Source organism: Pongo abelii, chromosome 11 (assembly GCF_028885655.2).
Source record: "Pongo abelii isolate AG06213 chromosome 11, NHGRI_mPonAbe1-v2.0_pri, whole genome shotgun sequence".
NCBI classification, from domain to species: Eukaryota; Metazoa; Chordata; class Mammalia; order Primates; family Hominidae; genus Pongo; species Pongo abelii.
The window spans coordinates 133,150,573-133,176,375 of NC_071996.2; the positions used below are offsets into that span (position 1 = coordinate 133,150,573).

General features: G+C 41.5%; 1 protein-coding gene, 1 long non-coding RNA gene and 1 other non-coding gene across 4 annotated transcripts in view; 2 read left to right on the forward strand and 1 right to left on the reverse strand.

Moving 5' to 3' along the window:
• The window catches only part of DNER (delta/notch like EGF repeat containing), a 365,099-nt gene that overhangs the window by 252,366 nt on the left and 86,930 nt on the right, over positions 1 to 25,803 (reverse strand). The window lies entirely within an intron of this gene.
• On the forward strand, positions 3,991 to 4,052 carry LOC112132456 (U7 small nuclear RNA). Its single transcript, XR_002914224.1, has one exon. It is a non-coding gene; the product is annotated as a U7 small nuclear RNA (small nuclear RNA).
• Positions 20,946 to 25,803, forward strand: part of LOC129058154 (uncharacterized) — a 37,955-nt gene continuing 33,097 nt past the window's right edge. Inside the window, exon 1 of the long non-coding RNA XR_008523055.2 lies at positions 20,946 to 21,361. This is a non-coding gene — a long non-coding RNA (uncharacterized LOC129058154). The remainder of the gene's footprint in view (positions 21,362 to 25,803) is intronic.

The window sequence follows — 25,803 nt, forward strand, 5'->3', positions numbered from 1 at the left end:
TGAAGATTGTATGATCATCTCAACCAATGCAGAAAAAACTCTTATTAAATTTAACATCTAGGTAGAGTGAAGACTTTTAGCAAACTAGGAATAGAAGGAAACTTCTTTTATCTGATAAGGAGTATCTACAAAAAACCTTCAGCAAATATAATACTTATTGGTGAAAGGTAGAACAGTTTCTCTCTGAAATCAGGAAGAAAGCAAGGATGTTTGCTAATACCACTTCCATTGAGCACTGCACTAAAGGTCCTACACAGTGCAATGAGGCAAAAATAAAAAGAAAGTATAAGGATCCAATAAGAAAATAAGCTGTCAATTAGAGACTATATGATTATTCATGCAGATAAATTATTAAAATATGGAACTTCAGCAAGTTTGCTGCATGCAAGATCAAAATTTACCAAAAAATAAAAATATTTTGCATCTCCATGTATCAGCAGCAAACTAAAGATAATTTTCTCAAAGGTACAGTTTATAATAGATAAAAAAGTTAAATTCCTAATAATAAATCAAATGTTAAAAATGCATGATCTCAATGAAGAGAATTGTAAAGGGAGAATATTCCAGTCATGAATTAGAAAACTTGATATTAGAAAGACTCAAATTTTTCTTAACTTACAAGATTCAATGCTGCTGCAACAGAAATCACAACATTTGTGTGCTTCTGTAAAATGGCCCACGATAGCACAGACACGCTTGAATAAGAACAATGTGGGAGGGCTTGCTCTATTAGAAAGCAGGAATTTTAAAGCTATGGTAATTAGGATAGCATGATATTGGCAGAAAGATAAACAAATAGACCAACGGAACAGAGACAAGAAACAGAAAGGATCACACAGGGACACTTGACTTCTAGAATAGAGTCTTTTCAATAAACTGATATCCAATGAGAAAAAAATGAAGATTTTTTCCTCTCTCAAGCCATATACAAAAATAAACACCAATTGGATTGTAGATCCAATTGAAAGGTAAAACATTAAACTTCAAAAAGATAATAGAAGAGAATATCTGTATAACCTTATAGTAAACAAATATTTAATAAACAGAACACAAAGAGTACTAACTATAAGAATATTAATGTTAAATGACGAGTCAATGGGTGCAGCACACCAACATGGCACATGTATACATATGTAACAAACCTGCACGTTGTGCACATGTACCCTAAAACTTAAAGTATAATAAAAACAAAAAAGAATATTAATGAGCTGGATGACAACAGTTATAGTACACTGATAAAATATACTATACAGCCATGAAAAAGAAAGAACTATAGCCTTATACAACAAGTAGAACAAATTCCCCAAACACAATGTTTTTTCCACTTGTGTAAAGATTGTAAACAGCAAAAGTGACCCATGCTTGAAGTCAGAAGAGTGATTAACTTTGCGGAGCTGGGAGAGGTGGGGACGAGGAAGCTGCTGGAGGGCAACATTGTCAACCTTGATCTGAGTGGTGGTTACACAGGAGTTCATTTTATGATAATACATTGAGCTGTACATATTTGGGGGGGTGCTTTTCTGTACATATTTTGTGCTTTGCAATTTTGGAAAATTGTTTTTAAAACACCTACCATGTACACATATCTGACATACTCTTTGTTCCTTGGTTGTCATATTTAAGAAAGATGATGAAACTAACTTGCCTCTACCCAAAAGTAACCATAAGGTTCCTTCCTGATTTTCCTCCCAGGCAAGAATGGCACACAGATTCCAGAGTGACGCTCCCTCCAGCACAGCGGCCACATGAAGCCACAGGGACCAGGAGAGCCAGCAGAAGCCAAAATCCAGCAGCCTCTGTGTCCTCCTAATGAGTTTGACCTTCCTCCTAGAAGACACAGAAAGTCAATGAAACATGCCAAACAGGGGTGGAAACTCAAGTCAGAGTAGCACTTTGAAAAGAACTTTTCACTTTTGTTGGGGACCCCAAAGACAGGGACTCCAAACGTTTTAAATGTTCTCATTTCTTTATTTTTTAAATAGGACAAATGACATGCTCTTTATTTTTAAAGAATAAATAAAGAACAAATGACACCAACGTGGGGTAGCAGGGAGTTGGAAAACCAGGCACATAGTAGGCTCTCAAAAAATATTTCTTGTCTGAAACAAAGAAGAGACCCCATTGCTTTCTAGATCATTCTTTATTCAGAGTATTCCCTACCAGGAAGAGTGTTCTTCTGTATCTGTTAGGCTCGGTGGCCTGGGATCCTTAAGAGAAGTTGGAGAGAGAAATCTATGAGTGCCTGTGAAACCAGGTGCAAGAGCAGAAAAATCAGGGTCACCTTGTTTAGTAAAAGTCAGAGGAGGCTTTGGGTTGAGCCGTCAAGTGCCAAGTGTTCTTGGGTACCTGCCTGGCCTCTTGACTACTTTGATGTGTGTTTTTCTCTCTGCAGGCACACAAAATTCCCTCTGCTCTCTTTTCAGCTTTTCTAACCTTACTTGGAAACAGCTGCTCTAATTTTAATACCCATCTGCTCCCGGGAATAGGACAAAAATCAGTGGCTCTGCAGATAAATCTAAAGTCTTCGGGTATCCAACCTCATTTATCTGGAGATAAGCCTTCTATATACAGCAGACTTCATATAGACAGCTACACTAAGAACAAAACTAAAAAGGAAAATGAGTAAAAATTCAAGCCACCAAAAGAGCAGGTGGCCCTAGATATCCAGTACCAATTGTTTTAAAATCAACAAGAGCCAAAGACCCACAAATTGCACATGTGTTCAGATTGTCTCATTGCAAGATTAAAAAGAGGATCTTTGATTGCCTAGCAAATCTGCTCAAAGGCCAGGGTTGTTTTATTGTTTTTTTCCATGAGGAAGCTGAGAGGACCTTTGTAGTCATGAAAGACAAAAGAAACAAAAGAAAAAAATAATAACAAAACAAAAAACAGGGCTGAAAGTGGAAGAGGTCACCTGTAAAAGCCCTACCAACTAGAAACAGTCATGGATTGTGAAGCAGAGAAACAAGGATGGTCACAACACAGACGGGAGTCTCTGCAGCCTAGGAGTTCAGACAGGAAGCAAAGGGATGAGGGCAGAAACCCACCATCACCTTAATTCTGCAGCTCTGTGTACGCCATATATAAGCTATACAGGGAAGCAGAAGAAACCTGTATAATTGTATCTATTGAAGCAGTATGGCAAAGGTACTGCAGCTTTGAAGACACTCTACAATACTGATCATTCAAATTCTCTCTTTTAAATGCAAACATTTAGCATTTCCAATTAAGGCATAAAATTAGAAGGCTAGAAGAACCCACTGGGAAAACTGTCAGAAAAGTATAGCCATATAGAATTAATGGCTTTTCAAGCAAACAATTTTTGAACACAGAGCATCCTCTGAAATGTTTTAGAATGTTGATGAAATCAATCCCATTTGATAAGGCTTGCCATGTTGAACTATGTGAATTGTTAGTGTATAAAGATTATAGACACCATACAGCCTGGGCAACATGGCGAAACCCCATCTCTACAAAAAAAAAAAAAATGCAAAAACTAGCTGGGCATGGTGGCACACACCTGTAGTCCCAGCTACTTGAGGGGCTGAGGAGGGAGGATTGCTTGAACCTAGGAGGCAGAGGTTGCAGAGAGCCAAGACAGCACCACTGCACTCCAGCCTGGGTGACGGAGCAAGACCCTGTCTCAAAAACAAAGATCATAGACACGTGACTTATCTTGCATATGCAAATGCCATAGGCATCCATACAACAGAAACTTCGATGGAAATTTTCACTATTTGGGATTTTAATTGAACTGATGGCCAGGCCCTTCTCCAGTGAAAAAAAATTAGGTAAAATTAAAAATGCTGTCATTTGGAGGTAAGCTTTAAAAAGGGGTGGAAGAAAAGGGGGATCCTCAAGTTTCAGGAATGATTAGAAAATTCACAACCAGAGAACTTAGCACATGATGACACTGCATTGACCACACAGCCTACAGAGCTGGAAGTAAGACCTACAGTTCTGGGAATTGGGGTTCTAAAAATCACATGGGAGTGTTCCAGCTCTTTTAGAATCTGTCTAGCAGGCTTTCTGGTTTTTACAGGAAGGTCCCCCTCACACACACACACACATACTCAAATGAGGATAGGAAATGGGGACTTGAGCACAGGAAAGGAGAGGCAACTATAACTAAGCCCACACATGAAGCCTCTTAGAGCCTCCTGTCTGTTTAGAGAGAGCAGAAGGGTGACTAGAGAGATCCGCCAGCAGGCCTGAGGTAACAGCAGAAAAACTGACATCTCTACGGTCTTTGGATTAAAAAAAAATAAAATTCTCATGAATAATTAAAACCTCCCATATGAATGTCCCCTGTGATTAACAACATCTCCTTCATGTGGACATCCTAAATCAAAAATTAACATTAAAAATGTGTTTAGGGCCAGGTGCAGTGGCTCACATCTGTAATCCCAGCACTTTGGGAGGCCAAGGCAGGCGGATCACTGGAGGTCAAGAGTTCAAAACCAGACTGACCAACATGGTGAAAACCCTGTCTCGATTAAAAATGCAAAAATTAGCTGGGGGTGGTGGTGCGCTCCTGTAATCCCAGCTACTCGGGAGGCTGAGGCAGGAGAATGGCTTGAACCCAGGAGGCGGAGGTTCTGGTGAGCCAAGGTGGTGCTATTTGCACTCTATTCTGGGCAACAAGAGCAAAACTCCATTTCAAACAACAACAACAAAAAAAAAACCAAAAACAAAAAAAAAAAAACGTGTTTAGGATCAGTACAGAAGTGGAGTGACACTTTTCACAATACAGGACACATGGGACTCACACACATGCATGCGTACACACAGACTCTTATCAAATCAGCGCACAGTAAAAAATTACAAACCATACAAGGAAATAAGCCACAATTGGCACTTGGAACTGTGGATAAAGGGTCAACAAAACCTTTTCCACTCCTGCATGAATATATATTTATGCATTTTAAGATGAAATAAGATGCTTAAAGTAGATCTAAAACTTTTTCATAATTCCTCACAACTTATTTAATTAACTGACCTGATTAACTGTCCTGATACCTTTGATAAGAAGACTTCTACTAAAGATATTAATAGCTAAGATTTCTGAGTGCTTATGCTATATCTGGCATGGTTCTCGACATGCTCCCTATATTAATCCACTTAATCTTCACTATCACCCTGTGAGGCAGAGGTACTGTTATCTGCATATTATATCTGAGGCTCAGAAACTAACTTGTTCACGGTCCTTCAGCTAGTAACATAATGAGAATACTAATCCAGGTAGGACAGTACAATTCCAATCAAAATCCCATGCTTCTTTTTTGTTTTCTGACTTATCAAATTGATCCAAAACACAAATGAGAGATGAAAGGACCAAATATTTTCAAGATAATTTGAAGAAGAATAAAGACACATGGCTTTATGCCCCCCCAGAAATAAAAATTTATTATAAATCTATAATTACATTGAACAATGTTTCAGATGAGAGAGCACAGAGATTTGCCATGTAGAGAAACTTAGAATATAACAGGGAAGGCATTAACAATTAGCGTAGGAAGGATGGGCGCAATAGCTCACGCCTGTAATCCCAGCACTTTGGGGGGCCGAGGTGGTCGAATCACTTGGGCCCAGGAGTTCAAGACCAGCCTGGCCAACATGATGAAACCCCACCTCTACTAAAAATACAAAGTTAACAGGGCATGGCGGTACATGTACGTAATCCCAGCTACTCGGGAGGCTGAGGCACAAGAATCGCTCGAACCCAGGAGGCAGAGTTTGCAGTGAGCCGAGGTCATATCACTCCACTCCAGCCTGGGTGACAGAGTGAAACTCTGTCTCAAAAAAAAAAAAAAAAAAAAAAAAAAGTAGTGTAGGAAAGATCAACTTTTTAGTAAGTGATACTTGAATAATTGCTAATTGCTGACCCCTGGGACTGACATAAATATCTAACTGATACCATACATCTACACACACAATGAATTCCAGATGGATTTTGTAGGACAATGTTAAAAATACAACCTCAAAACTTTTAAATCAGGAGTTGACAAATTACAGCTCACAGACCAAATGTGGCCCATCACCCAATTTTAATAAATCAAGTTTTATTGGAGCACAGTCACACCCGTCAGTGTGTCCATTGTCCAAAGCTGCTTTCCCACAGTTGAGTAGTTGCAACAGACACGTGGCCCACAATGCCTAAACTATTTACTCTCTGGCTCTTTGCTGAAAGTTTGCTCATTCCTGCTTTAGATGAAAATACAGGACAATATCTTTATGACATCAAGATAGAAAAGAATCTCTTAAATAAGACTCATAAAAGGTGAATAAATTAAACCGCATGAAAATTTAAATGAATGAACTTGAGCTATATCTGAAAGCCACAGACAAATCGCAGAAACACCATAGTGAGTGGGAAAAGAGCAAGTTGTGAAAGGATCCTGCAGTGTCATACGTCTATGCATGTTTTATGCCTGCATCGTAAAAATATTTGAAAAGACAGAAAGCTTACAACCCAACTTGGAACAATCATTGTTTCTGGGTAGAGAGGGACGGAAGTGGGTTGGGGAGGAGTAGGGTAGTGGCAGTGAGGGCAGCGGGCTTTAACTGTATTTGCCTGTTTTATTTTTTTAATAATTGTAAACCAATATGGCAGAATGACGTTTGTTGAATCTCAGTGGCAGATGCTAATTATACTATTCTCCGTTCTTTTCTGTAGGTTTAAAATAGTTCATAATAAAGATTTTAATTAAAAATGTGATCTTGGTTGGGCATAGTGGGTCACACCTGTAATTGCAGCACTTTGGGAGGCCAAGGCAGGTGGATCACTTGAGGTCAGGAGTTCAAGACCAGCCTGGCCAACATGGTGAAACCCCATCTCTACTAGGAATACAAAAATTAGCCAGGCGTGGTGGTGAGCGCCTGTAATCTCAGCTACTTGGGAGGCTGAGGCAGGAGAATCACTTGAACTCAGGAGGCAGAGGTTGCAGTGAGCTGAGATCACCTCACTCCAGCTTGGGCAACAAGAGTGAAACTCCATCTCAAAAATAAATAAATAAAAATGTGATCTTCATCATTTAAGCAACTTATCTGTTCCAGGCATTTCTGTAGCCCAGGGGCTGGCAAATTCTGACCCACAGGCCAAATCTGACCTGCAACTTGTGTCTGTACAGCCTATGAGGCAAGAATGATTTTTATGCTTTTTAAAGGTTGAAAAATCAAAAGAAATTAATATTCCAAATAATCATGTAAATGTTCGATAAGATTCAAGTTTCAGTGCCCATCAATAAAGCTTTATTGAAACACAACCACACTCATTCGTTTTACATACTATCTGGCTGCCTTCACATGGCAACGGCACAGGTGAACAGTTGCCACAGAGACCTTGTAGCTCACAACGCTGAAAATATTAACTATCCGCCCCTTTACAGAAAAAGTTTGCTAACCCCTGCAGTAGGCCCTGAAAACATGCAAAGCCTCTGTTCCTAAAGTGCTGGTGGAGGGACACAATGACAAACACCATAGACACAGCAGCAGTGTCACACATTGCTGCTTATGTGTATGACCCAATGCAGGAAAAGGCAAGGACGATTTTCTTCCGTGGATTGTACATTCTACTTTTTATAGCTTCAATAAAAATGGCTAAATAATTGTGGAGCTCTCCCAATGAGGCAGGAGTAATGTCTGGATTGTAATATTTTTACCATCTTCTTCTTCCCAGAATTATATCACCGATTCAGCCCATTTGCTAGAAATATTCAGAATGTGAAATTTTATCACATAAAAGTTTTTGTCATGAGAAAAATCAATCCATCCTGCAAAAATTATAATAGGAATTTAAATAACACCATAACTTTGCAGATGATTATTTTAATGTCGTTTGTGTTTTAAGTTCTGTTTGATGTAAAATATTAACATTGTGCCCTGGTACCATTTGTTTTGATGATGAAAGGTTTTCAGACTTTGGAATAAGCCATGCCCAATAAACCTAAGCACAAGTTCTGAAAATAAACAGGAAGGATGAGTGTCCTTTATCAACAAAGAGAGCAAATGACCCAGAAAAGGGAGCATTTGTGGCCCACTGTGTCATGCTGCAGAAATCACAGGAAACACTCTAAACGGCCTCTCAGCCCATGGATGCGGTAGAAGAGAACGGTTTCCTGGAAAGTAGTAAGTTCACTTAGAAGAATGTTATTCAGAAAGCAACTGTTCCACATTCTTAACTGAGACCTGCATTCAGATGGCCAGTTCTATCCAGCGGGGAGCCTGCATCTGACGTTCATGAGGATGGCTCAGGGTCATGGGAACACCATCAATGGGTTTGCATTTGCTCCGTTTGGCAATGCACAGGAATGTATCATTTCCTCAACTGCCGACAGTGTACTGGAAGATCGGTCACCAGGACTGGGTTCCAGTCTGCGGTCCTTTCGTGATACTTAGGCATCTTAGAGAACTGTAAGAGCAGCTTCGTTTGGCAATGCACAGAAATGTATCATTTCCCCAACCACCGACAGTGTACTGGAAGATCAGTCACCAGGACTGGGTTCCAGGCTGCAGTCCTTTCGTGATGCTTATGCATCTTAGAGAACCATAAGGGCAGCTTCCAAGTCTGTCAAATGCCAATATGGCAATGTGTATGCTGCTTATATCCACAGTTCCCAAACTGTGTGCCAAAGTGCCATGGGGTGCCAAGCTGAAGTCACAGGGCACCACAGACTATATTTTTTAAATTTTCAAGAGAAACACAGGATCTACAACTTCTGTCAGACATTTCACAAACTACTAGCTAGAAGTAGTTCATTGTTTCAACATTAGATCCTATTACATTTTGATGATACCATAACTTACCAAAGCTGGGTTTTTCAGCAATTGCTGGGATAAAAAAAGCAAACACTCCCTGACAGTCGATGTGAACGGGAAATGAGGTGATCAACTGAGCAGCTGTATAGTGCCCCACAGGCACATAGTCCCAGCAGTATGTAACTGTGATTGCTTAAGAATAAAGTAAATGTATTTTTTCTTTCAATTTATGTGTTATTTTTTTCAAACAGCTACAACGTCGTTTGCACATAAGTTGTTAGGACCCAACTACTTAATAAAAAGAACCATTAGCAATACCTTTTGGCCTGAAGCACTATAAAAAATTTACTGGGATGCTAAGGCCACCAGGAACCAAGAAAGTTTGGGAATCCCTGGCTTACATGAAAACAGTTGTTGTGACACAACACATTAAAAGTTCATCATAAAATGGGTCACTTTATGAATTACATAAGAAGTAAATTTACAAAGTTCTGCCACTTCACAATTGTAGAAATCTCAATAATCAGTCCTCATCTTCTAAAAGAACCAAATAGCTGGAATTCCAGGAGACCAGTAGGCAGACCACAGACAGAACAGGCTTATCGGCAAATTGATTGAAATCAACTAGGTTGGCAAAGCATGCAACTGACACAGCTCTGAAAGATCCCCACAACCACTCCGACCTTGTGAGGTTTCACCTTCGCTTTACAGAGAAGGAAACCAAAGTCCTACGAGGTTACATGCAGGTTTAGCGTCCCTAAGTGACAGAGCAGAACTCCAACCCAGTTCTTTGAACTTGTCTCCACCAGCCCTTCCTCTAAGATGTACTGACAGGAAATCATAAATAATCACCTTGAAACCTTCGTCACATAGTGTCGGTGGCATGTTACACCATCTCCATAACCACTCAGTCCTGAGTCTCTTTGAAGCCCTTTTCTTCAATATGCAGGTAAGGAGTATGAAGCTTTTGCATTGGTAGCCTGTCACTTTTTGTTATCTTATTGTTCCTATGTTTTAGCAGCTGATCAATCACAACGTGGATTAAGGCATTAGTTGCAAACTGAAGTCAACCATACTCTGGAGTCAAGCGCTACTAGGGTCAAATCCCAGCACGGCCACATAATACCTCTTAGTCCTTAAGCAGTTAAAGTAACTTCTCAACTCTTCACTTTTTGAATATTTGAAATGGGGATAGTACTTTCTTTGAGGCACTGCTGAGGATTATCAGAGAGAATCTAGGACTTGGGTATAAAACTCTAATCAGTGGAATTGGGATCTCTGGTCACCCACATAAATATCAACTGAGCAGGCCAGAAAGGCTTCAACTGAGTCCACTATTGGGGATCAGACATTATGGGCATTCTAGATACACTGGGGGACCCTGGTGGAAGCGTGACTGTTAAAAGGACAAAACATCCCAGAGAGAGATTTACCATAAAGGGAGAAGGCATCTGGTAGAGCCAGCCACAGCCAGTAAAGATGCCTCAGGTGAGGGAGAACAGCTCTGGGTCCAAAACTTCCACTGGTATCAGACTTAGACTGACCCAGCTGTGCATGAGAGCTGTCCACAAAGAGAGCTGTCCCTCGGAAGGTTGCAGCTCTATGATTCCAGAAGCTTCGCTGCGGACACAAAGCTGGGTGGAACATGCTGGGCTCACTGTTTTTTGCACTTTGCCAGAATGGCCTGGAGTTACCAGGCTATTTGGCCCAGGTTTCGTTTTGACCAATAGTAGGCACAATGAGCTCCAAACTGGTTATCTTTGGTCTTCTGACCTAACATCTAGAGTCTGTGATAATTTTATGAAGGACTCAGTTATTTACTTTCCTTATCACATCTACACACACAGGGAGAGAGAACCGGATGAACCAATAAGAAATCTTAAAGTGACAAGTTCTATTACTATGCGGTAGAAAGCAAGAACTTATTCCAATATACAAAACTATTTTGGACCAAAATATGTATTTGCATATTTCAGGCAAATGTACAAGTGACTTGCTAAAATAAAACAATAGCTTATCTCTAGTTAAAATTCAATCGCACTTGCATCCTCATTAAAACATTTGCATTGTAGAATGTCCAACATGAGATACTGTTATCAGTATCTCTATTGTGCCCAGCTCTTCAGGGAAGATTTTCAGCAAACAGCCATTAAAAATCTAATTTCACTGAATAGAATATAGATTAACGGCCAGTTCATTCTATAAATATTGCTTCTAAAAACAGAAGTTTTGCTGGTAACAGGAAAAAATAAAATCCAAACAGCAGTACCAATCACTACAGCAGCATTTTTAGTAGTTTGGCAATCAGTATGAACCATTGTAAAAAGCAAAATCAAGCATTCAAGCGTGTGGCTGCCAAAGAGCCAGATCACCTGAATTACAGTCACAGCAAATTTAATTTATGAACAATAACACACTCAATGCATTGTGTAGAAAATAAAATTCATCACAAATTTTCATATAACTGAGCAGTGCTATAAGCGTTGAAAATAGGATTTCCAAACCTAAAAATAACCCTGTAAGGCAAATATTACCAACTCCATTTTAGAGGTGAGACATCTAAGACTTAGAGAAGTTCACAGACCACAAACATAATATATGGCACAGGGAAGAGTCAATACCAGATTGTTTTTACTGTACTCTACATTTCCAAAAAAATGATTTTAATCATTTACTTTAAAGGAAAGACTTGAGCTGGGTGAATCTTAGCATACATTCAGAAACAAGTAACTACATAGAGTATCAAGCCCCCAAATCATTAGTCTTTGTTTCAGCCATCCTTCATAACTGTTGAGCTTTAAATTCCTTTTTTTTTTTTTTTTTAAACCATCATTCTCAGCAAACTACCGCAATGACAAAAAACCAAACACCGCATGTTCTCAGTCATAGGTGGGAATTGAACAATGAGAACACATGGACACAGGAAGGGGAACATCACACTCCAGGGCCTGTTGTGGGGTGGGGGGAGGGGGGAGGGATAGCATTAGGAGATATACCTAATGTTAAATGACAAGTTAATGGGTGCAGCACACCAACATGGCACATGTATACATATGTAACAAACCTGCACATTGTGCACATGTACCCTAAAACTTAAAGTGTAATAATAATAAAAAAATTAAAAAATAATAATAATAATAATAAAAACAAAAATAAGTAAATTCCTAATCGTGCATGCTAATTGAAGGACATCATGGCACAGACAAGCAAGTTAGGAGTAAGGCAAAAGTAATTTTGTTTGGCACTGAGCAGAGTTTGAGATTTACATCTGAAGACAAGCATCTAAAAATTCAAGATCCATCAGAAAAAAACATGAAACACAAAAAGATGGAATGTTCGTTTCTCAAGTCACCCAGCCTTTCTGAAGTCCTCTACCGTTGAGAACAAGTGAGAGTAGCTCCAAGCCCAGTCTCCTGGCCTTAACTCCGTCCTCCTTCCCACCCTGTTTCTGGACTCTCCTACAGGACATTTTTATTAACAGGGTCATAATTTCCTGGGCCAGGGAGGTAGCTCTGTATGCCCCAAAGACTTTCTTGCAGTTTTTCTGGAGCTAGACAGGGTTGTCTTGAGGCTACAGAATGAGGCAAAGAACAGAGCTATGAACCCGGGCATGAGAGACTGGGCTCCAGCCCTGCCTCCTCTGCAGACTGGACAGTGACTCTGAATTGCAGCTTCCTCATATAAAATCTAAAAGACCAGTGCCCACTTTCCTCATGGCTGGTTAGAGAAATCAAAAGTACAGTGCAATATGATCTTAGGTGATTATTTTAAAGTTGTATTAATATTTACCTCCCATTACCCAAGATACAGTCACTTGAGGTCTAACATTCTATATGTATAGTTGCTTTTATTTGCTAGGATTAGGAACTAATCTACAAAGACTTTATCTACTAGGATTAGCAGTAACATTTATCACCAAAGTTTCATTCTTAGAAGGGTAAATGGGAATTTACAATAACGACAGAGTCGAGGCAGGACAGTTGGTGACACCTCCCCACCCCCACTCAATGATGCATTTTCCAAGTCGTCCACAGGGTTTAGAATTGTTCTGTAGAGGCCGGGCGTAGTGGCTCATACCTGTAATCCCAGCACTTTGGGAGGCCGAGGCAGGCGGATCACCTGAGGTCAGGAGTTCGAGACCAGCCTGACCAACATGGAGAAACCCCATGTCTGCTAAAAATACAAAATTAGCCAGGCGTGGTGGCACATGCCTGTAATTCCAGCTACTCGGGAAGCTGAGGCAGAAGAATCGTTTGAACCTTGGAGGCGGAGGTTGCGGTGAGCCGAGATTGTGCCATTGCATTCCAGCCTGAGCCACAAGAGCAAACCTCTGTCTTAAGGAAAAAAAAAAAAAAAGGCCGGGCACAGTGGTTCACACCTGTAATCCCAGCACTTTGGGAGGCCGAGGCGGGCGGATCACGAGGTCAGGAGATCGAGACCATCCTGGCTAACACGGTGAAACCCTGTCTCTACTAAAAATACAAAAAAAAATTAGCCGGAAGTGGTGGCGGGCGCCTGTAGCCCCAGCTACTCGGGAGGCTGAGGCAGGAGAATGGTGTGAACCCGGGAGGCAGAGCTTGCAGTGAGCGGAGATCGCGCCACTGCACTCCAGCCTGGGTGACAGAGCGAGACTCTATCTCATAAAAAAAAAAAAAAAAAAGAATTGTTTTGTAGAGGACAAAGTGTCACATTTCTGTGGTGGTCATCCCTTCACTAGGAGACTAGGGGCAAAAAAAAAAAAAAAAAAAATCTCTCTAAAGCTATTGCAAAGCAAGCAGCCACAAGAAGTGAGGGTAGCTAGGATCCAGCTAAGAGTCTGGGTTTCCGAGGGTTTAATTCCCCAGGTAGACATGGACCTGCATGCAGGAATCTGAATGATAAGGCCAGCATGGCATGGAATGCTTTATCAAAGTTTAAAAGTGAAGGGACCCCTTTTACTGGAAAACAAGTTTCACAAACACCCAATGTTAACCTCCATTAAAGTTGTTACTCAAATAGATACAAGTATATTTTTATTAAAAACTGCAAAACTGATAAACTTAAATTAATATAATGTGGTAGAAAATATTATTTTGCTGCAGCTAGTTGGTTGCTCATAGGTGACCATGCTATGAAGTTTCTCTGGAGTGTGCCCACTGATGCTACTACCATGGACCACCATGGGCTATGGGGCCACCATGGGCCATGTGATGTGGACTCCTCCCACATCCTCTCCTCATTCAACCCACCTTGAAACTTTTGTCCTATGGTTCCATGTGACTTTGGGCCTTCACTTGGAGCAAATACATCATTTACTTATTACTGATTTTTTTTTCTCATTGGCCAACTCTATGATCAACCCAAACAGGCCTTGTATCTCAGAGTGGTACTCAATCATAAAGTGGTCACTTCTGATCTAGGGTGATGGTAACAAGAGAGCACACAAACATTAGACGTTGTCTTAGCCAACTCACAGACCTCCCTGAGAATACACCCACAGACAGTGTGTGTGTCCCTCCTTCCTCTTTCTGTCCCCAGAAACATTGCTGTAGAAGAACACTAACTGGGAAATCAAGAGAACAATGGCACTCTCTATCCACTTGTGGTCATCATCTCCACTCTCTAGGTGTCATGGGTGAAGTGAGGGAGCTGTCTCAAATCTAGATCATGTCTAGGGCCCTTGGCAGGTCCACCTTCTATAATGCCATTAATCTCTAATACCCTGGGGTGATGCCAGGACCATCTCTGGGCAAAAGGCTCACATAGGCTAAGTGAGCAGTCCTAATGTATCTTAAATCATGGTGTTTATCTGGACACGTGGCTTGTCCCGGTCTCTGGGCTGAGGCCTTTGGCATGCTTATGCAGATGGGAGGGTCTGCTGCAGGTTGCTCTGGCCACGCTGTGACAACTTGCCCTGGAAAGGTCCTGAATACGGCTAATTCTGGCAGACACCAGAGCACATCCACTGAAGAAGAACCAAAAGATGAAAAGCTGGCATTTCAACCTTGCATTGATTTCAAAACATGCAAAATGAATTCAATAAATAGGAAATCCTTTATGACACTTGATTTTATTTATCAAAACTTAACATTAGCTCTACAACAAGTAAAAATCAGGATGGAGAGTATGGTAACTAAAATAAGAAAAAAAGAGCTCCCTTTCTAGATTCCATAACAGCAAATGTACATTCCAGAACAGAGATTATGACATGGTTATATTTCCAGTATTTAGATCCAATTTATTCAAATAATTGCAACCTAATTGTGTGGCGCTATTTTAAATACTGATTTGCTTTGCTTCCCATTTAAATTATAACCTCATCATCTGTGACTATTATTCCAAATATGTTCCTTATAATCTAGACAATGAAATAGTAATTATAATTTTGAAAATTAGCTTTGCTTAGATACAACTGTTCTCAATAACTTTCAGTCCTCTGAAAAAGGCTTTTAAAGACCGATCCACCAAGCACATTGGTTGTATCCTTTTCTATTTCAATTTTCTAACACACACAAAAAAAGAGTTTATATTTTTTGCTGATATTATAAGTCATTTATTTCCATACTTCATAAAGAAGACAAAGGACAAATAGATTTTTGTTATAAGCATGAAAAGAGTCCCAGGTCAGAAATTCAGGCTGGGCATGCTAGCTGTCATCTATAATCCCTGCACTTTGGGAGGCCAACACAGGAGGATCACTTGAGCCCAAGAGTTCAAGGCCAGCCTGGGCAACATGGCAAACCCCATCTCTACCAAAAATACAAAAATTAGCTGGGTGTGGTGGCACACACCTGTGGTCCCAGCTACTTAGGAGGCTGTGGTGGGAGGATCGCTTGAGCCCAGGAGGTCAAAACTGCAGTGAGCCAACATCATGTCACTGATTATGTGACTGCACTCCAATCTGGGCGACTGAGTGAACGCTGTCTCGAAAAACAAAAAAGAAAAGAAATGTAGTCACTTGATCTTCAAGAAGTCACATGACCCCTGGGCTTTTGTTGCTACATCCATCCAATGGAGATAACCCCACTTTTCCTGCAAGAGGCAGGAGCTGTGGCCCAATGGCCTTCAGAGCCTGCCAGTCCTATATTCTGATAGAGATATAATGTAGGCAAGAGAGCATGACAGCTGTTTTTTAAATCACAGGTACTACTGGCCAGGAAATAGTGAATCCAAAATTCCCCTAAGAATCTGGAGGTAGGTGGAAATACATAGTGTTATTACACAAAAAGCTTCATGCTGTGAAGGCCCCACAGGAGAAGACATTGTCAGTCTAGACAAGGGATGACACCAGGCCAACACCATTCATTTGAATAAGAGTTCTTCCCAATTCCTCCCCATGAAAAATGTAGTCAGGAAAAATGGAACTGCACTACATGTTTTTTTATTATGCTTTATACTATGTGGCTCCAGAAGGTGGGCTCCATAATTCTCAACTCAAACTCATGTCTTCATGAAGACCTATTTCCAAGGGCCTCTCATGCAGCATGTGATGTAGCTCACCATGCATCAGCCTTGCAAAGCTGGTGCCCCGGACACACAGCCCACCCCAGTGAATTCTGCCTTAACAAGGCGTAGTTCTTCCACCAGGGCACCAAGTCTCAGCTGCCGTCCAAATTGTTATGTTGCACATTTCATACTCTATTTGTGAGTAGACTAAAGTCAACAAAATTAGTAAATTGGCTGAATTTAATAATTTTTAGGTATGCCAATTCAGTAACCGTTATATAAGCTAAATAAAATGATATTCCTCTTTTTAAATTTCTTTGCTTTTATTTTAACGTCTCTTAAAGTGGCCTCATGACTCAATCAAAATTTTATATAGCTGAACACACAGTGGCTCATGTCTGTAATCCCTTTGGGAGGCTGAGGGAGGAGAATCACTAGAAGCCAGGAGTTCTAGACCAGCCTGAGCAATACAGCGAGACCCCCTCTACCCCCACTCCTGCTGCCCATCTCTACAAAAAAATTTAAAATTAGCTGGACACAATGACTTATACATGTAATTCTAGCTACTCAGGAGGCTGAAGATCGCTTGAGCCAAGGAGTTCGAGGTCACACTGTGTCACTGCATTCCAGCCTGGGGGACAAAGTGAAACCCTGTCTCTAAAAAAAGTTATACACACACACACACACATATATAAAATAATTTACTTACCTAGCATATGCCACTGAACAAAGCTAAAAAATCCTAAAGTAGGTAAAATTTATGAATAATTATGCACCATATGCCTGGAGAAGGCCTTTGGTTAGGATATTTTATTTTCATTTTGAACACGTATCTAACAAAATTGATTATCTACTTGCATAGCCCAAATAAATTAGAAGCTACACATTAGAAAGAAAAGTTTTTACTAAAAACCAGCTCAGTGATATAAGTGCAGAGAGACATCTGGCTTGGAAAGAAGCAGGAAAAATATATGAAAGGGAAAAACATGGAGTCAAGAAGTTGGCCACTGGAGGCCATTGGGTGGAGTTGGGGGTGAGACGGCAATGTCCTAGGGCTTCTGTTCAGTTACTGCCTGATTCTAAATGAATGCCCAAGATAATGCCCTTCAGTTACAACAGAGAGGGTAAATTATATTCTATGTGCTCTGCTGGTACATATAGTGTACTGAGGGACCATTTCTTAAAAATGACTGCAAAGAATAATATCAGAATTTAAAGAATAAACTTCGGGTATCTGGGAAACTCATTGAAAGTAATTTATCAAATGCTAGGTAAAGGAGCTGGTACTATATTTTAAATAATTAAATAATAGTGAATATAAACTTACTACATTAAATAATAGTGAATATAAACTTACTACAGTGATTTCTAGTTGGATGATTTTTACATATATTATTTTATCTCTCATCCCACGAGTCATTCTCCACCTGCACTACTATTCCATCCTCACCTTTGTTTTTGAACAAGGAAAAGCCTTGTGAAATCAAGCAATTAAGTGTTCTTTTATTATTATGAAGCTGAGAGGAAGTGAAAAATCACCAGGGTGAAGTTTCTTCGCACTTGAGAAAGCAGATTGATGGAGCTAACATGGGATGCACGGGAAGTTTGTTCAGAACCAAAGCGACTCGGATGGGCACCCTCTCAGCCTGTGGGTGTCGGGGAAGAATGGGATCACCCTCCCCTCCTGGGCCGGAATGTGATATGAAGAGAGCATTGCTCCCTAGAGACACAATGGATAGAAATAATAATGGAAAGGAAATAAATTCAGAAAGCAATTAAGGAACTGTCAACAGAAAGGGCTGAGCAAAACCAGATATCAAAATTACCATTTAATCTTTTTTCATGTATCTTTTTGGCTCAAATTACTTTCATATCAGAGTTATAATTATGGATATCACCACAAGCCATTAGCCTCACAGCTGGCACTCTCCTTACCCCCAACAAATTAAATGTCAGCCATTGGGCTTCAGCCGTCATCATTCCTTCAAGAAGGGCTCCTGTCAATCACCTCACTGCGTGTGATGAGACGAGCCGCAGCCTTGAGGCAGAAGCAGCCCTCTGCGGTTTGGGGTGCTCGGTAGCTTCTGCAGACACAAACGTTCTCTTTTGCTTTCCTGATAGAGATCCCTGCAAATCCTCAGAGAAACACCAATCCTACACTGGGATGGGGCATCAGTCCCTTGAGAAGTGTTATGGGCTGAATTGCATCCCCCTAAAATCCATATATTGAAGTCCCATCCCTCAGTATGTCAGAATGTATTTGAAGATAAAGTCTTTAAGTGGTGATGAGATGAAAATGAGGCCATTAGGGTGGGGTCCTGGTCCGATAGGACTAATGCCCTTAAAAGGAGGAGTCACACCAGGGATGCCCATGCCAGGAGGAGAGGCCGTGTGAGGACACAGTGAAAAGGCAGTTGTTTGCAAGCCAAGGAGAAAGGCCTCAGGAGAAACCAAACCTGCTGACACCTAATCTCAGACTCCCAGGCTCCAGCACTGTGAGAAAATAAATATCTGCTGTCTAAGCCACCCGGTCTGCGGTGCTTTGTTATGGCAGCCTTAGCTAACTCATACAAGAAGTTTCTGTGTGTTTCCAAGGGTGAACAAGTCCTTAAGGACATCATTACTAAGTGCTCTTCCTAAGGGTTTTAATACTGCAGATATTAAAACAAAAGTGATAAATAATAACCACACGAGTACGCCTACCATCAGAAATTACTGCAATGACTTCCTAACATGCTTCCCTACGGTTCCTCATTGCCCTATTTCAATAATTCCTACATACCATTGTCAAAGTAGAATCTTCCTAAAGCACAGCATTGAAAATTGTATTCACCTGCTGAGAAAAGTCCACTGGATTCTCACTGACGACCAAATGAAAGTCTCATATGAGGCCCTGGAGAGTCTGGCCCCGACACTGCTTCCCAGCCATGCCCACCATAATACTCCCCACACTTCCCACCTGCTCCCAACAGGAGGATCTGAGGCCACCTGGATGCACCTGGCCTCACCCTTACTCCTTGCCCTTTGGTTTTTTTTTTAACCTGGAACCATGGGCCTCTTGAGCTCAGAAAGCCTTCCCAGCCATGCCTACTACAGTATTTCCCGCACTTCCCACATGCTCCCAACAGGATGATCTGGGGCCTGGATCATCCTGGCCTGACCCTCACTCCTTGCCCTTTGTTTGGTTTTTCTTACTTGGGCCTCTTGAGCTCAGAAGGCTCCCAAGGGGTCTAAGAATCTATTGAAATTGCATATAAAAGGGCCGGGCGCAGTGGCTCACGCCTGTAATCCCAGAACTTTGGGAGGCCGAGGCGGGCGGATCATGAGACCATCCTGGCTAACACTGTGAAACCTCGTCTCTACTAAAAATAAAAAAAAATTAGCTGCACGTGGTGGCAAGTGCCTGTAGTCCCGGCTACTCGGGAGGCTGAGGCAGGAGAATGGTGTGAACCCGGGAGGTGGAGCTTGCAGTGAGCGGAGATCGTGCCGCTGCACTCCAGCCTAGGTGATGCAGCGAGACTCTGTCTCAAAAAAACAAACAAAAAACAAAAACAAAAAGAAATTGCATATAAATAATTACTCCTCTCTATATCTGACCTCTTTCCAGAAAGAGGGCTATAATTCTCATCAGATTTTCAAAGAGCTTGACAGCATTGAGTTTTACCTGAGCCCTGTACACCTGGAAAACAGTGATGGTGAAATCGCCATCCCTTTGTATTCCAGGAAACAACTAACTGCAAAGAACCACCCTTCCCCATATGACTTAGATAAGACTCACCAATGACCCCTTTGACCCCCAAAGGCCAGACACAGACCCCTCAAATTCTCATAAATGAATAGCTGAACCTTTGTCCCCATTGACCCATCTGAGCAAGATACCTGCTAATGTGACTTAACCAAACTTGAGTCTTTTCTGCCCTGCGGGCCTTTGAACTCTGATCCCCCCTCAGCCTGAGTCAGCACGGGAATGCAGAGTAACCTCCTTAGTAGCTACGGACTGCAAGCGTTACAAGCTGAATTGTGTACCCCCAAAAGAAGATTTGTTGATGTTGTAATCCACAGTACCTCAGAATGTGGATTTTTTTGGAAACGGTCTTTGTGGACATAGTTAGATATGATGAGGTCACACTAATTAGTGTGGGTCATGGATGCCTGCATGACTGGCATCCTTATAAGAAGAGAAGAAGAGACAGAGACACAGAAGCTGGAGACAGACAAGGGAGTGATCCATCCATGAGCCAAAGAATGCCAAGAATCGCAGGCAACACCAGAAGCCAGGACAGAGGCCTGGAACAGATTCCTCTAAAAGGAAACAATCTTGCCAACATGTTGATTTCAGACTCCTGGCCTCCAAAACTGTGAGAGAATAAATTACTGTTGTTTAAGCCACTGAGTTTGTGGCACTTTGCACAGAGGCCCCAGGAATCTACTACAACCAAGGAAAGACATCTGGTCAACCGTTGGTTTGTGCCACCTGCTCATCCCTACTCCTCCACACTAGATCTTTCCAGCATGTTTAATCCTCCCTACAAAAGAAAGTTCCTTTCTGCCTGACCTTTGAGACCCTTGCAGACCTCATGGTGGGAACATTCTCCCTATTGCAATAGTCCCCTCCTCTAATTGTAAAAGCTCCCCCTCACCCTATGACAATCGCCGCTTTCAATGAAGTCTCTCCTTACCTAAGCCCAGGCTGTTTTTTTCTTTGACAAGCTCTATGGTCCATAAATGGTTAAGAACCAGTGCTCCTCATGAGCTAATCTCCACCCACCTTCTTTGCAAATTACTTTAGCTTCCGCCATCCTGCCTGGCCATTTCCCCTGAAATCCTTGCCTGCTCCCCCTCCCATCAGCAGGAAGGAGCCTTTCCAAGTCTACCATTGGTAAAGGGATAGTGTGTTCCCCACCCCCATACCTACTTGTTTTCCAAGATCCCTGCCCCCAGCCCAGGCAGCTGGGCATGCGCTACTTGTCCTTAGGGGAGGCCTGCTACTGGGAGCCCGAGAAGGCAGGCACTGAATCCTGGCGTTTGAGTTTCAAAACCACAATAAGGAAGAGGACAGAAATTGTTGGACAAGTCCCTGATCGCTACTGCAGACTACAGAAAGACTCCATGGGCTGCGGCTGGGAGGTGGGCACAGAGCTGCTCTCATTGGAGTGAGTACTGTTGTCACCAGCATCAGGTGAGTGGGGACCTAGGGATATCTGGTCCCACTGCAGTGGGTGCTGCCTTAGGGCATTGCTTCCCATCCCAGAGCCAAGGAACCCCCAGCTCCTTCCACCTCTGCTTCTCTCTCTACTGCACACATTCCTCTCTAAGAATCACATGCTTCAATGCTTAAAGGAAAGTCCTAAACAGATGTCCCATATTGTCCATGAACTGGGACAATCAGGCCTCCCGTGAGTAACCAACAGCCACGGTGGGGCTTCACGGAATCACAGAGGTCCTGGGTTGGAATGGACTTTAAAAGTCTTAAAAATCCAGCTCCCCAGCCATCGCAGCTGCTTCACAAAAATTTTTCAGACAGTGTTTATAAAAGTCTCTTGAGCAAGTGAAAGAATTTGTTGCAGACACAACAGAAAGCTGGGATCAGCTAGTTGTTCTTCCTGAGCACCTGCTAAAGAGATGCATCAGGAAAATGAAACAGCAGGGAAGGCAGTTAAGAATATAACAAAAGGAAAACACAACTCTAAGTCAGAAGTGAAGTTAAGAAAGAGAAAAAAGCAGGAAGATGGAGTAAGCCACGAGAAAACTTAAAGGTTCCTAAATCCCATGCTAGCAGCTCAAATCTCTCATTAACAGACAGGAAATATTCTGCAGCAAGACACCTACTAGAAAAATACTAAAGGAACCTAAAAGTCCGTTCTTCAACATTTTACCCATTTTCTTTTCCTTGCACTAAAAAGTAAAAAGGTGAGTCTCTGGAACAATATAATAAACTAAAAAAAAAAAAAAAAAAAAAAGTTAAATAATGGCTTTAAGAGACTTTCCAAACTTTTCCCCAAAACCAGAAATACACTAATGTCTTCCTACCTCCAACAAATTAACAGGGCATAAAATAGTTCCTGTCTTAAATACTACTTAAATAGTAGCGTGTCCTGATTTCAACAAGATCAGGTATGTTTGCCTGCGTGCAATCAGCAGTTTTCACCAATACTAAAATAACCTGAAATCGTTTTTCTCTCTGCATTTTTTAGGCTATGACATTCCACCCTCACTCCTAGGCAGTCTTGACAGAGCCAGAGTTGAGCTACATAACACCTTTGTATTTGTGTACATTTCTGGAGGCTACACAAAATTATCATTTCAAATCATCCCTCTTAATTTTCCTGCTGAGGTTAGCTCAATGGACTCTGGGACTCCAATTTCCATTACTTCTTTTTTAGTCAATTTCCTCAGATTTCAAATATGTAAGCAAAATCTCCTAAAGTATTTCTACATGAGGATGAGGAATTCGCTATTATTTCATTTTATTCTTTATATTATTTCATTTTATTATTTTGTTTTATTATATATTGAGGATAAATATGAGAAGATTTTATAGGATGATGGTATTTCTTTAAAATAAACCCCTAAGCCCAAGGCTAAATAGAAATTGCAATCAAATCAAGAAAAATCACATAAAGCAAATTCAGAAAAATCTGCTTCCTCAGTGTAGCTCTCTTGTATTTTACAATGTAGCTCTCTTGTATTTTATTTTCATGGAAAATCACCTGGGGCTGGGAGGGGTGGCAGGAGGAAGCTCTCCCTCCTCCCAGTTGTTCTTCTCTCCATCTATTCCCACACTTTCCCTTCTGACACCTGCTTCCCCGACTCCACTCCCTTATTGCCACCTTCTCGCATCCTTACCAACATCTACTGACACCTCCCCCATCAACCCAGCCTCCTCCACTGCTCAGATGAACAAAGCTGTCATGGCCAGAATGGAGCATGAAGGCCCCGTCACCGAGTCATGTCAAAGGCTAGAAAACAAGGGAGATGGAGGGGAGGGGGCTCAATAGCCAGAGGAAAGCTCCACTTCTGCCTAGGTAGGATTTGAGCTCTAGAACCAACAAAGAGCCTCTTATCAAAAGCTTACAGGTTATATAAGTTGGGTGCATTATCAATAGGAAACATAATTGTGGAAGAAATGAATGTGAGTTTGGATGACGAGGAGAGCATAGGGGTAGGGCAGGAAAGTTGTCCTAAGTATGCGAAACCACTTACCGTGAGCCTTGGTAGCAGGAACGCAATAGGCGGCATTGAAGGACAGCAAAAAGGTCCAGTTTGGCTAGACTGGAGGGAGAGTTGAAAGAGTTCACGGGTATGGAAAGGCCGGAAGGACTGTCTACTATACAACTTTGTTTTGTTGTTGTTGTTGTTGTTTGTTGTTTTTTTGAGACAGAGTCTCGCTCTGTCGCCCAGGCGGGACTGCAGTGGCGCTATCTTGGCTAACTGCAAGCTCCGCCTCCCGGGGTCACGCCATTCTCCTGCCTCAGCCTCCTGAGTAGCTGGGATTACAGGCGCCCGCCACAGCACCCAGCTAATTTTTTGTATTTTTAGTAGAGATGGGGTTTCACTGTGTTAGCCAAGATGGTCTCGATCTCCTGACCTCGTGATCCGCCCGCCTTGGCCTCCCAAAGTGCTGGGATTACAGGCGTGAGCCACCGTGCCCGGCCTACTATGCAACTTCGATGACATAGGTTGGAGTAGAAGTTTCTTTTGCGTCCAAAGGCTAAGGGGGAAATACTGAGTGAAGGAGGAACACAATCTGCTGTTCAAACCATTACATGCAACTCCAAACAACTTATCAGAAACTAGGATGTATCTCATGATCTAAGAAAAATTTGTACAGACTAATTTTTCTTTAATTTTAGAAATAGGAAAGATAGACAAAGCACAAATTTAGCAGTTTCTCCCATGTGCTTATACAACCATTATTCAAACATATTACCAGAAGTAGTTACAGAGAATCGGGCAATTACAGAGAATCAATGTTCCTTTCATTGTAAGGGCCTAATGAAAGGGCTGGAACATGCTGAAACTATAAAAGAAGCAACATTTTCCTATACCCCATCTGCCTGTTTGGGAAACAATACCAGCTTTTCACATATAAAGTTAAATCAATAAATCAATACAACCAACAAAAAGGCAGCATTGGTAGGAGATATTTTAATTGAGTCATCCCAAAGTCTGGACTTGTTTAAAGCCTTCTCACTTTAAATAAATATCAAGTCATTTAAGTTTTGAAACTGCCTTTGAATTCAGTACATACAACATATTGTCCACACAGCAAAGAAGAGAGCATGTAGAAATGCCCATCTGAAAATAAAAGAAATATCCAACTCAAGTCACCTTCAAAAAACCACCAGGGCATTCTAGAGCTGATGAAAATGACAGAGATCATGGGGTCGAACCCTGTTATCAATCACGTTGGAAAACTGAGGTAAAGGGAGGTTAATAACTCACCCGAAGTCTCAGAGCAGGCAACACATTTTTCTTTTCACTGAAGTGCATGGTCCCAATGAATTTATCAGAATGTCTCTTTGTATGCAGTGTAAATCTTTATGGTACCTCAACTTGTACTTCCAGTCCCCTTCCAATTAGCCACCAGAAACAATGTCTGGTGGCAGCCTCAGATAAAGACCCTGTGAGATATCCACACAAATGCTTCACTCTCTCAATTCTTCTTTTCACTGAAGTGCATGGTCCCAATGAATTTATCAGAATGTCTCTTTGTATGCAGTGTAAATCTTTATGGTACCTCAACTTGTACTTCCAGTCCCCTTCCAATTAGCCACCAGAAACAATGTCTGGTGGCAGCCTCAGACAAAGACCCTGTGAGATATCCACACAAATGCTTCACTCTCTCAATTCTTTCCTCACAATAAGCACCTACAGATGCAGACTGCAACTATCTGTAATTTAATAAACACACATCACCCTGTATTTTATAAATATGACTACTTACACAATAGAAAAGGAAAATAGCTCAACAGGTCACCTAAAATCAGATAGTTCTGTTTATTTCACAACTTTAGACATAACAGATTTCAATTAATAAAGCCTTTTCCTAATTTTTATAAAAGCTTAACCACTTGGTACCCAACCTTTGTAGCCTTCTGGTTTAGCACCAGCTCCAGAAGAAAACGATTTTTAAATATTTGAAGCAACTAAATGGTATTTACCACCTATTAACAATGAACAAAACCAAGGAAGGAAATAAAGACGCAAAGAGTGCATCAGTGAAACCATGATCAGGATGCCCTGTGGAAGAAAGAGAGGTCTGATTAACAAGCAAAGCTTTATAGATGGCAATTTGTTTGCTGAAAAAACGAGACTCCTGGTAAAAACAAGCTGCGACCAGCAAGTTTACTGTAAGCAGCAAGTTGTAAGTGTGACTAGGGAAGGAGAGAGTCCCTCACAAGCAGGAAGTGAGAGAAGAGCTAGGAACCCCAGGCAGGTTGGAGGTAATAAAGGGATTAGGCAGTGAAATTGCATCTATAGCCCCAGGGGCACTGCAGTGGTGAGAGGCAGCACGTGGTATTTTCCAACATGGTGCAACAATGGTTCCCACCGCACATCCTCTTCAGCTGAGTGACATTGTCACTTTCCAATCAGGAGGTAGAGTCCTTTTCTCCCCTC